We start from the raw sequence: 12,903 nt of genomic DNA, 5'->3' as shown, positions 1-12,903 counted from the left end.
AACATTTTAAAATTTGTTTACAGTGTCTAAAGTTAGGGAGCTAAATCCTGTTAAACATCAGTAAAAAAGAAGTGATTTTCAGAGGCACTGAGTATTGGCAGTTGTCATTTACAGTGCAGAACAACCCCAGTTCCCATTACTACTATAATTCAGGCCACTTACCTGGGTGCCTAATTCTAGGCAACCAAGTTTGAAAACTTTGGTTAAAGATTAAGCTTAAAATACAGTTAAGTCCTGTCTCATTCAGCTGCTGCTACATTTTTGGTCCAAACATCCAAGCTTCAATCTCTGGGAGTTTGTGTGTGTCTCACATTTGAGCAAGGTATGTAAAATATCACCTTTTTTTCCTTGATGCACCTTTGCCTTTGATCTGAAATGAAGCAGTCCCCAGTTCAATATCCTTTCATGGAGAGGATCCATCAACTTTAGAGTCCAGGTCCAGTAATGCATGCTTTTCTTCTCGTCACTCAAATGCAAGTTACTTTTGCTAGAACACAAGTGTCACCGCAACACGGAGTTGCTTCATCAGAGCCTCACTTTAGCAGCCACATGCCCTAGCCTGTGGATTCTGGATCTTTCAGAAGTTGTAAAACCAATTATCTGCCATTGTTCCATGTTTGTTTTCTGTATTTTTTCCCCCAGTTACATTGATTACAACAATACTGATTTGCATTTAATCAGATAATTTCTGGTCCAGTTCCATTGCGTAAACTGGACCGCCAGGTGTTCACATAAAAACCCATTAGTGTGTTTTCCTTCAACATCTCTTGAGATAGAATGGCCTATTACCATGAAAATGGAAACAACCCCAATTCTCAAACAGGTTAAGTGTTGCATAGCATAACTTCAAATAAATATTAATCTTACCAATTTTTTTATCAACACAATTCAGATCAGACAGGCAAGACACTGTCACACATAATATCAGCCTCAAGTTGAAGGATTTAAAAAAAAAAAGTTATAACAAAATCAATGTGGCTGTTTCAGAATTATGAGACCAGGGGAAAAACAAGGCACACACACCTCCCATATGTTCCAAATTAACTGTTGTGTTTATATAAGCAAATGATAGCTGAAAATAGAAACTTTGGCCTAGATCTTCAGCTGGCATAGCTCCACTGGTGTTAATTGGACTATCTCCATTTATATCATCTGAAGATCTGGCCCTTTAAATTTCATTTAATAGCCTTAGTAAGAAAAAACTATGCTAGCTGGTCATGTTTTATACATCTTTTAAAATGTTCAGTCAATATTGTAAAAGACATATAGTCGTGCTTGTACATTATACAGGAAAACCCAGGCCCTGGGTTCCAGCCCTGGGACCCTTTGCCCAGTAACAATGGTCTGCTTAAGCTCAGACCTTGTTGTTGCTTCCCTAGGCTCTTTCTTCACTATTTTCTGGCTCATCCTCTAGTTTACCACTGGAGCTTCCTCCACTCCCCATGACCACTCTCCTTAGGGTGACCAGATGTCCCAATTTTATAGGGACAGTCCCGATATTTGGGGCTTTGTCTTATATAGGTGCCTATTACCCCCCACCTCCATCCCGATTTTTCATATTTGCTATCTGGTCACCCTAACTATCCCCCTCTTGGCTTCTTGCCAGAGTCTGTGGTCCAAGGGAGAATCCCAGGGCCTACTCTCTGCCTAGACCACCTCCTTATATGTAGTCCATACCTAGGGGCGGCTCTATGTATTTTGCCGCCCCAAGCATGGCAGTCAGGCGACTTTCGGCAGCATGCCTGCGGGAGGTCCGCCAGTCCTGCGCCTTCAGCGTACCCACCACTGGATTGCTGCCAAAGCCGCGGGACCGGCGGACATCACGCAGGCATGCCGCCTTAGGCTGCCTGACTGCCACCCTCATGGCGACCGGCAGGCCCCGCCCTGCAGCTTGCCGCCCCAGGCACGCACTTGCTGCACTGGTGCCTGGAGCCGCCCCTATCTATACCATTCCTTTCCTGGAAGTGACTACAGAGCTCCTCCCAGCAGCCCTTCTGTTGCAAACTTCCTGTCTTTATACAAGCCCAGCTTGGCCCTGTCCAGCTGGGTTTCATCTTCAATTAGTCTGGCTAGCCCTGGCTCTCCCCCAGGTGCAGGCTATATGGTTAATTGGCCCATTCGGAGCCATCTTAATCCTGGGCTGGCATGGATGTACCCCAGATCACAAGCACAAACAAGTGGAGAGTCATTGATGACTTTTAAAAATCTTAGTATAGTTATGTTATATGTTTTCATAATGTCATTAAGCTAGAACATTAGGTACGAATAGTTAAGAACATTTGAATTACAGATAACTCAACCAACCTTGATTTAGGTAGGGGTGAAGTGCTTGAGTAATGGAGCAATATTGAGACAGCTACAAAGATGACAGTAGTGCTAAGCTCCTAGTGTATTGCCAGTGTGGTCAGGCTCATGTGTCTTGAGGCCTAAGGCCTTGTCTACACTACAAGACTATTTCGAATCAACTTAGTTCGAATTTGTGGATTCGACCTTATGAAGTCGAATTTGTGTATCCATACTAAATACACTAATTCAAATTTCTGAGTCCACATTCAGAGGGCCAGCGTCGACTTTGGAAGCGGTGCACTGTGGGAAGCTATCCCACAGTTCCCGCAGTCCCCGCTGCCCATTGGAATGCTGGGTAGAGCCCCCAATGCCTGCTGGGGGAAAAAATGTGTTGAGGGTGGTTTTGGGTAACTGTCGTCATTGAACCGTCAATCACGCCCTCACTCCCTCCCTCCCTGAAAGCGCCTGCGGGCAATCTGTTCGTGCACTTTTCTGGTCAGTGACAGCGCGGACGCCACAGCACTGCAAGCACGGAGCCCGCTGCGATCCTCGCCGTTTTCTCCTCCTCGCACTTTATCGTCCACCTCTTCCACAAACGTCGGATGGCCGGGCAAGGTTCCTGATGCGTGTGTTTTCAGGAACTGTGGGCTGCTCAGACGCCTGCTGGAAGGTAGTTTCTTCCCGTACCACGAAATAACTGTTGTGGATGTGCATTTGCCTGTGGTGATCCTCGGTGACCCAGCCTGCCCGCTAATGCACTTGCTCATGAAGCCCTATACAGGTGCCTGGGACAGCGACAAGGAACTCTTCAAATACCAGCGAGCAGCGAGCAGCGTGACCTGTGACTGTTCAGTTTCTTTACAGAGAAGCTGAACCTGCCCCTGTTTCTTTACCCAGTTACTGTTGACTCTCCTCTTCGGTTAAATACCCCGTTCTCCCCGTTTCCCCCACTTCCAAGACACGTGTAAAAATAAAATACATGTCACACTGTTACTGAGGAGAGGTTTCTTTATTCATGACTTTTCGTTAAAGGGTTGAAACTGGAACGCAGACTGTGGTGGGTAGGGTGTGCGCTGATGTAAAGACCGCCTCTAAACTCAAGGAATGACAGGCTCCTGCTCCTACAGCGGTCCGCATTGCCGGACTGCTTGTTTCAACGGAGCCTGCCATCCCTCCTTTTTGGGATTCTGTGTGCGGGGGGCTATGTGGCCTTGTGGCGGAGGAGGACGGATACAGATTCCTCTGCTGCGTGACTCAGCGGTCCAGGACAAGGACCGCTGTATAAGATCTGTAACCGCCCTCCCCCGCTAAAAAGTCACATCCCCACCGCCCACACAGAACCTGGAAACCACCTCCCATACCGACCACGGTGCCTACTGACTGCACTGTGTGTGTGACCCGCTGCTGATCCGGCCCCTGTGTCTGTACCCTGGGAAAGGTGCCTGTCCTATGCAATTAGCAACGCACTTCCCCACGCACCCCATTCAAACACAGTCTTCAGTGAAAAAACATGACGGAAACAGTACTTAACAGCAAAGTATTTTTATTACTTAAGTACACAGTTATGGGATGGGACTGGGATTGGGACTTGTTTGAGTCCGGAAGGGAAGGACTTATGCAAACGTAGGGTATGAGAGCTTTTGGTTACTTGAGCACTCTGCTGGGGTGCAGTGACAGTATTCACGGCCCAGGGCGGGCATCCTCCTGGTTATTTAGGGTGAGGGGGGTATGTGATTTTGTGGCGGGGGAGGGCGGTTGCAGAGATACTGCCGGGGGCTCTGTCCTGCAGCGGTCCTGCAGAACATACACAAGTCGCCGGAGCGTGTCCGTTTGCTCCCTCACTAGTACAAGCATTGCTTGAGTCGCCTGCTTGTGTTCCTCACGCCACCTCTCCTCCCATTCGCTGTGTGAGCGCTGGTACAGAGAGACTTTCTCCCTCCACTGCCTCTGCTGGTCCGCCTCGGCTAGGTAGCAGCCCACACATTCATCGAAAATCATAAGAACATAAGAAAGGCCGTACCGGGTCAGACCAAAGGTCCATCTAGCCCAGTATCTGTCTACCGACAGTGGCCAATGCCAGGTGCCCCTGAGGGAGTGAACCTAACAGGCAATGATCAAGTGATCTCTCTCCTGCCATCCATCTCCATCCTCTGACGAACAGAGGCTAGGGACACCATTCTTACCCATCCTGGCTAATAGCCATTTATGGACTTAGCCACCATGAATTTATCCAGTCCCCTTTTAAACATTGTTATAGTCCTAGCCTTCACAACCTCCTCAGGTAAGGAGTTCCACAAGTTGACTGTGCGCTGCGTGAAGAAGAACTTCCTTTTATTTGTTTTAAACCTGCTGCCTATTAATTAAACCTGCTGCCTATTAATAAATCGTGTCCCTTGTCTTTTTCTTTCGCCGCCTAATCTTCGCCAGCCTCTGCGAGGGGGATGCTGTGGAAGGTCTGGAGACAGTGGAAGCTGTGAGATGGGAAACAGTTAGTGAATTCCTTGCAAAGATACTTTTTTGCGAACAATTAACTGAGTCTAGGCTGTCTCTGTGAATTTTTTGTTGAGACCCCTGTGCCTGCTGTTGCACAAATCATTTGCGCGGTGGATTCTGGGTAAATGTCGCCAGTCATTCCTTCCTCCGGGAAAGCAACGGCAGACAATCATTTCGAGCACGTTTTCCATGAAATGCCCTGGCACACGCCATAGCGTGGCAACAATGGACCCTATTTTGCCTTCTGTGTATGTCACCGTATGTGTACTAGATGCCGCTGACAGAGGCGGACCAGCAGCGCTACACAGCAGCATGCTTTTGCTTTTGCATGACAGCAGCGATGGTTACCAGGCATACTGCACCGTCTACCATACCATGAACTGGTAAGAAGACGGTAATAAGATGGTCATGGTTACCTGTCCTTTTGAACTGCGCCATTTGGTGCTGTCATAAGTGCCCCTGGCCGATCAGCCAGGGGCGCAAAAGCAAAATTTGGGAATGACTCCCTGAGTCAATCCCTCCTTTTTGGGTATCTAAAAATAGAATCAGTCCTGCCTAGAATATGGGCAACTGTACTAGAGAACCACTGTATCATAGAACCAGAGAGCACAGCTGCTCTCTGGCCAATCATGCATAAATTTTGAGCTGAATGCTATTCACAGGGTGTGCTCCTGAAACAACCCCAGCTGTTCATTCCGTTCTTCCCCCAGCCTTCCTGGGTTCCAATACCATTGTCCCCCCACTTGTGTGATGAAGTAATATAGAATGCATGAATAAGACACAGGTAGTCATTTGTGAGAAATGAGTGGAAGGAAGCCTCCAGCTGCAATGATAGTCCAGAGATGACATTTAGGGGTGTGGAGGAGGGAGCCAATCATCCCTCTGCTAGTCCAGGGGCAATTGAATCTTTTCTTTACAATGAAGGGTGGGGGCTGATGGAGCTCAGCCCCCTGTTGCAATGATGAGGACGGTTACCAGCCATACTGCACCATCTACCATGAAAAATTAGGACCAGGCGACCTTGATCGACCTGTCCCAAGCAAGTTGGTATGGTTACCAGTCCTTTTGCACTGCCCCATGCGCCAATAGGCTGATGATGAGGACGGGTAGCAGTCCTATTGTACCATCAGCCACCCATGGCAGGGTGGGAGGAAGGATGTTGTTGTTGAGTGCTGCAGCAGCGCGTCTATCTGCAGCATTCAGTACAGATACGGTGACATGTAAAAGAGTCAACAGAGGATTGTTTTCCCTTTAACTTCTGGGGGTCGGGGGGGGGGTGCGTAAATTGCCGAGCTATGCCCCGACCCACCGCGGACACTGTGTTTGACCCAAGAATGCAAATGCTTTTCGGAGACAGCAGGAACTGTGGGATACCTTGCGTCCTCGTTCCCCCCTCCCTCCATGAGCGTCCATTTGATTCTTTGGCTTTCCGTTACGCTCGTCACGCAGCTGCGTGCTGAGTCTGTGCTATGCCGTCTGTCTGGAGATTTTTTAAAAATACTTTGGACCAGCCGTAACATTACAGTAATTCCCCTACTTAGATGCAGGAGTCTCCGAGCGAGATAACCGTGAGGATGGGCACTGAAGGAGATAGAGAGCGCATGCTGCGTGAAATCTAGCACGAACCACGGACCTATGCAGCCGTGGTCGGGGAGGCAGTGCTCCCTGAATACCGCATGAAAGCCTCGCGTGGAAAAGTGTGCTATCACGGAGCACCCAATAAGGCAGCTCTCCCCAGGAACCTCCTGCGGATGCTTATCGATTAATGGCAGGAGAGCTTCGTGGAGATCTCCCAGGAGGATTTCTGTTCTATCACCATATATACAGAGACCTCCTTTTCACACACTTCAGATTCCTGTTATATTAAGAATAAAAGTTAACATGGTTAAAGCACTTACCGACTGCTCCTACCCCTGATTCAGGATCCGGGTTCATGGCCGGGGAGGGTTGGTAGGGGATCTCCGTGACGGTGATGAAGAGATCCTGGCTGTCGGGGACACCAGCGTTGTAAGCGCTGTCGCCTGCCTCGTCCTACACAAACCCTTCCTCATCTTCCCCGTCCGTGAACATCGTCGAGGAACTGCCCGTCGACACTGTCCCATCATCAGAGTCCATGGTCACTGGTGGGGCAGTGGTGGCAGGCTCCGTAGCATCCGTTGGCCGCTTTGATTTTTTGGTAGGCTTGTCTGGGGTCCTTGATTTTCACGCGGCACTGCGTTGCATGATGGCTGTATCCTCTGTCTGTATCATGGCTTTGGAGACCTTCTCGTAGGTCTTTGCATTCCGTTTGTTGGAGCGCAGCTCCGAAAGCACAGACTACTCGCCCCCCACACCGATCAGATCGAAGAGTTCCCGGTCAGTCTATGCCGGGTCCCTCTTTCTATTCAGAGATTACATGAACTCCTCTGCTGGAGAGCTCTGCATTGCTGCCGGTGCTGCTGAGCTCGCCCCGATGTCCAACCACAAAATGAGATTCTAACTGTCCAGAAAGGAAAAGGAATTCAAATTTTCCCGGGTCGTTTCCTGTGTGGCTCGTCAGAACATCGAAGCTCGGACTGCTGTCCAGAGCGTCAACAGAGTGGTGCACTGTGGGATAGCTCCCGGAGCTACTAAGTTCGATTTCCATCCACACCTAGCCTAATTCGAACTAGCCATGTCGAATTTAGCGTTACTCCACCTGTCGGGGTGGAGTACCAAATTCGAACTAAAGAGCCCTCTAGTTCGAATTAAATGGCTTCCTGGTGTGGACGGTTGAGCGGTTAGTTCGAATTAACGCTGCTAAATTCGAATTAAAGTCCTAGTGTAGACCAGGCCTAACACTGGAGCTAGTGAGTCCCACAGAGGTAAGCCAGAGAATGTTGAATTTAGACATATTCTGATATGTGTAGAAATATGACTAAATAAAATGGGATTACTGAATGCACACTGATTTCTGCCTTTTGCAAGTCTTGTAGTAAGTCATCTTTTTTACTCACTTTGTGAATTACAGAAGTTAAAACACCCAGCAAATAAAATGTTGACTCTTTCACCTATAAGTGATGCCTCAGATGTTGCAAAGTGAGCTATATTAATGTTTCTGAAGAAAGCAAGCTTTATTTTGGGAGAGATTCCTTGACAATACTTCCCAGAGAGTTGACTCCTAAAGCTGGATGCCCTCCCCCACCAGCAAAAAAACCCCCAAAACCGGTGTGTATTCATTTTGCACCACTTGTCCTCTCTTTCCACAACTCACAAAAGTGCTCTTTCTACAGATAAGCTCTGCCAAGGTTATAGAAGGAACAGAGAGTGAATTTATGCATGATGTGCATCTTTAGGGAGTTAAATAAATGAAGTCTGAATTCTTTCCATTTATTGTAAATCAGAGTTCTGATAACAAAGGCCCTGTCTATATCATGGGTGGATGCAGCCCATCCATTTTTAAAACCATATTTAAAAGTTATGTTAAAGCACAATAATGTGTTGCACAGTAGCTAGTCAAACTATATTAGAAACCAGCTTATCTGGAGCCTCAGCTATGGCTAACTCTGTTTGAGTTCCAGTTTAGACCCAGCTGAAAGGGTTACTTTTAATATGCCCTGAGGATATTGATCTGGTGTTTATTAAGGGGGGTGGTAGTGGGGGGTGGAATGAAATACTCCAGACTTTGGTTTGGAAGGTCATGGTGCTGATATGGTTTTCTTCTGTTAGCCACTATGGTAGTTCATATGCAGCAGCATTGGAGCTAGTAGTTCTAACAGATAAAGGCCCTTAGATGCTTATTTATGCAGTGATCTCAACTTCATGACATAATCTTTAAGGAGATTGTGACATTTTGCTAGTTTTACTGATTAGCTCATTGGAGCAGCTGAGTGACCAATGGATACAAGATACATTAAGCCACCTGCATCATACAATTTTTGGTGATCAAATCCCTTATGAAATACAGTACATACTTGGTAGTTTTCTTTTTTTACAAGTGTTTAATAGTGGCTGAAAAGACAAACAATGTTTCATGTGGCACAAAATAAAGGAAGTCTGTATTACACATTACCACGTATGACTGGATTTCTACTGTGGTGCCCTTTGTGGCCTGTCAGAGCATGACCCACCTGGCAGCAGGGCTCCACTGGTATGGTTCTGTCCCTGTGAGGTCTGAGGTAGTGAACCAAGGCCCACTTCAGTCCTACTTCCTCTGGGATGTTAAGGCCCAAAAGCAAATCAGGATCAGATAAACAAACCTGTCCCTCCCCCCCACGAAAGGAGGGTGATCCAAAGAACCTTCAACAGACCTCTACCCCTCCATTCAGGGAATGTGTCTAAACAGCCCACACTTCTGCCAGTCCCCCAGAATCCTTCTAGCAGGGGCATCTCCAGCCAGCAAGCTAGCTCAGTCTTGGGGCTGTAACCAAGCATCTCTCCCCTCAAGAGAAGCAGTTCTACTGCTTTCCTTCCTGGCCAGCCCTGGCCTAGGTCTCCACCTTTTAACTCCCACTCCACATCCTGCAGCAAATGTCAGGTGTATCAGGGCGGGTCAAGTGGGTCACAGGGTCTCCTTACCTGCTTCATTGCCAGTGTGGGACCTACCTACCCCATCACACCATTTTTAAAAGTTATCCCTGTGGGCCAGATCCATCCTTAGTATAACTCCATAGAGTAGAATGGACACACAGTTGGGGGAAAAAAGTGGTCAAACTGGATGTAGACCAGGGATCGGCAGCCTTTGGCATGCGATCCATCAGGGAAATCCGCTGGCGGGCCGAGATGGTTTGTTTACCCGCAGCATCCGCAGGTTTGGCTGATCGCAGCTCCCACTAGCTGCGGTTCGCCGTTCCAGGCCAATGGGGGCTGCGGGAAGTGGCACAGGCTGAGGGATGTGCTGGCCACTGCTTCCCGCAGCTCCCATTGGCCTGGAATGGTGAACCGTGGCCATTGGGAGCTGCGATCAGCTGAACCTGCAGATGCTGCAGGTAAACAAACCATCCCGGCCCGCCAGTGGATTTCCCTGATGGATCGCGTGCCAAAGGTTGCCGATCCCTGATATAAACCATCCAATGAAGAAAGTCTTAAAGAAACATTGTCACAGAAATATGGAGATGGATCCCTAGATCCACCTAGACCTGGGTGACTCAGACCTGCTCCTGAGGGTATGTCTATACTGCAATGTAAGCCCATACTTGAGCCTGGGCTCAAGCTTCCCCTCCCCCACCCCTGTGTCTACACTGCCATTGCGCTAACCCAGGGCTTGGACCCAGGGTCCCTGGACCCTGCAGTGCTGGAGGGTCTGAGCTCAAGTTAAGCCAGGACCCAGGGTCTGAGTCCTATTGCTTTTGCTTTGTGTGAGTCTGTTTTGTTCAAGCAGCCCTGCTTGACTGTGGTCCTGGGAGTCAGCCGGAAGTATCCCGCAATTCCATGGGACACCTTCCTTAGTTCTTTCTATCCCAGAAATCTGCAATCCATTCTATTGAGAATGGAAGCCACCCCACTTTTGCAGGTGGCAGCAACTCAGGTCAATGTTAACCCATTGTCCTCTGATCACCAATCTGTAAGCACACTGTCAGCGAATCTCCTGGGTTTGCAATGGAGAGCAAACAGATCAAGCCTTTTGAAACACAAACTGCTTCCTTGGGCGGGAGGGGAGGAGGGGCAGTAAAGTTTTCCCACAGTGCATCACAGTTCTAGGGATAGAGCAGCCGCATTTCAGGGTGGGGCGCACTAGGGAGTCTGGGATATAGTTACTTTGACTCTGGACTGCTCACTGCAATGTGGATGCCAGAGTGCTAGGTTCAAGCATCGGTTAGAAAAGCCGTAACAAAGGATTAAAATACAATATAGGTTCCCTAACACAGGTCAGCTGACTCAAGTCCCACTAACCCTTGGGTTACACTGCAATGGAGACATACTTAGAGAGATAGCTTGTGAGTCTGTTTTGTTCTTACACTTTGGCAGTACTTAAAGAGCCTCATTGAACTGATTTTTTTTTTAAAAACCCGTCTGTACTTGACATAGGATTCAATGGGGGAGGGGGTAGGAAAGGTATCTAAGCAATATTTCTGCCCAAAGCTGAGATCATTCTTGCCTAAATTATACTGGAAGGACTGGGATTATTTCACTAGTCAGGATCACCAGGGTGCAAAGTACTTTGGCCACATACCCCTGAATCCCCTGCCTAGCCCTGACATGCCCCCTACCCTGAATGGGCAGCATAGAGTCCACTATATCTGCTTTACATTGCCTGGGAAATTCACCACTGGAGAATCCTCCATTGTTCTGTTGGAGCAGATTACTGGCTGCCTTACACAGTCTGAGTAGCACAATGCAGCTAGCCAGAGGGCTGAGGATCTGGTTCATAGCTGTGGAAACAGACACCATATAATGTGTCTAAATTTAATTAACCTAGTAAAATATGAAATGTATCATTGCTGCTGTTGTGCATGAGCCAACAACATTATGGAAATAAGAAGGAGAGGGCAATATGTTGCAGTATTTTTATGTTTGTAAATTACGCTCATTCCACTCTCCTGGTCCACTGTCACTAAGTGCATAACAGATATGGGGAATCAGTGGCAGAGCGTACAACTCCTGATCATCTTAAAAAGTGTGCGCGGAATACGGGCATTGGGATGGAAGGAAGAATGGATGATGCTTAGTCAGAAGCCTTGGTCTCCTGTTTTCTGAATAGGCCACAATATCAACAACCATCCACTACCATTTTAATTGCATAAGTGTAATAGGGTGTGTGGGTGTGGGTGTGTGTGGTGAGAAACAACAACAGAAACAGTTCAACAGTCACATTTTCATATTTCTGATTCCTTCTCCTTCACTCCAGAAAGCAAACAATACTAATGTATTCTATTGTCAATTTGCCTATGTAGGATATTGTCCTCCAAGCCTTGAGATAGAAGGCTATTTCTTCTGCTAATCCAACCTTCTAGAGGCATTTTAGCAACTAATCAGGATGAATCAAATCATTCCTGCTGCATATGATTAATTCTGAGCCAATCTAATTTTTATTAGTCATGGGTTTCAGTTACCTAGATTTGCATGACTAGAATTGCCCTTGAGCACATGAAATTTCTTTGTAGATTTGATTTGAAAATGTAGTGGGTAGCTCCCCCCTCATTCAACCCATTTTTGATGATTGCTAATCCAATTGTGTCTAGATTTGCACCCTTCTTGGTACATGTTGTAAAATAAAATCTTTGTGGTGAAACTTGAAAAATCAACTTTCTTACCTAACTCTGAGATTTTTAAAAAGTGAATTTAGGCCTTGTGAATGAGATGTACAGTACAACATCCATGAAAGGATTAGTTGATGGAAGTCAGTTCTTAGCAATTGCTAAACAAGATTCACTTATTCTTGGACCACTTGGTCAGTGAGTCAGAGTTTGTTCTCTAACTGCAGTTTAAACTAGCTGAGGATCTGTGTTTCAGTGGCTGAGTGCATTACCATGTGTCCTGGTAGGAGTGAGTGTTCAGGGAGAAGCTCACATGGGCCTCCATTTTCTGCTCATGCAGTTTGAGGTAGCTGGCTTCTGATTATTTAGTGGAATTGATCTGTCTTAGTGAAGGGCTAGACTGCCTTTCCCCCTATCTATTTGTTGCCACACAAAATATGTTAAACCAAGAAAGCCTATGATTCTCCCAAGATCTGCATAGAACTTCAGTGATCCTTTACAGGTCAGGGCTTTGGAATGAGGGTGCCAACAAGACAACTAATCGGCACTAATACTGATGGTGGTTTTTTCAGGCGTTGAGAGTGGAGTCAAAGTGCCAACCCTGTTCACAGAGGCAGCCATACCACATAGGGCCAAACAGAGGTGGTTTGGAACCAATGATTTAGAAGTTAAAGGCTCCATATACTATTACAAATCCCCTGAGCCATCCAGTCCCCATTTTATTTCCCCCATTTGGAACATCTGATTCTAGATAGATATATTTGATTATTAAACAAGAAGCAGTTCTGACTCTTGCCAAATGGTATCAGAACAAATGCAAGAAAAGCTACAGCATTTCCTTTAATAACATTTTCTCTTTACAAAACATCCCATAGAGATGCAGAAGACATACCGGTATGTGATATTAATATTATGCGACTTAACTGATGCTTAGAAGCATTTGGGAAAACTTTGACTGACTGGCGCTTAC

The sequence above is a fragment of the Mauremys mutica genome, chromosome 2 (genome assembly GCF_020497125.1).
Source record: "Mauremys mutica isolate MM-2020 ecotype Southern chromosome 2, ASM2049712v1, whole genome shotgun sequence".
Lineage (NCBI taxonomy): Eukaryota > Metazoa > Chordata > Testudines > Geoemydidae > Mauremys > Mauremys mutica.
This window is presented reverse-complemented; position numbering follows the sequence as displayed.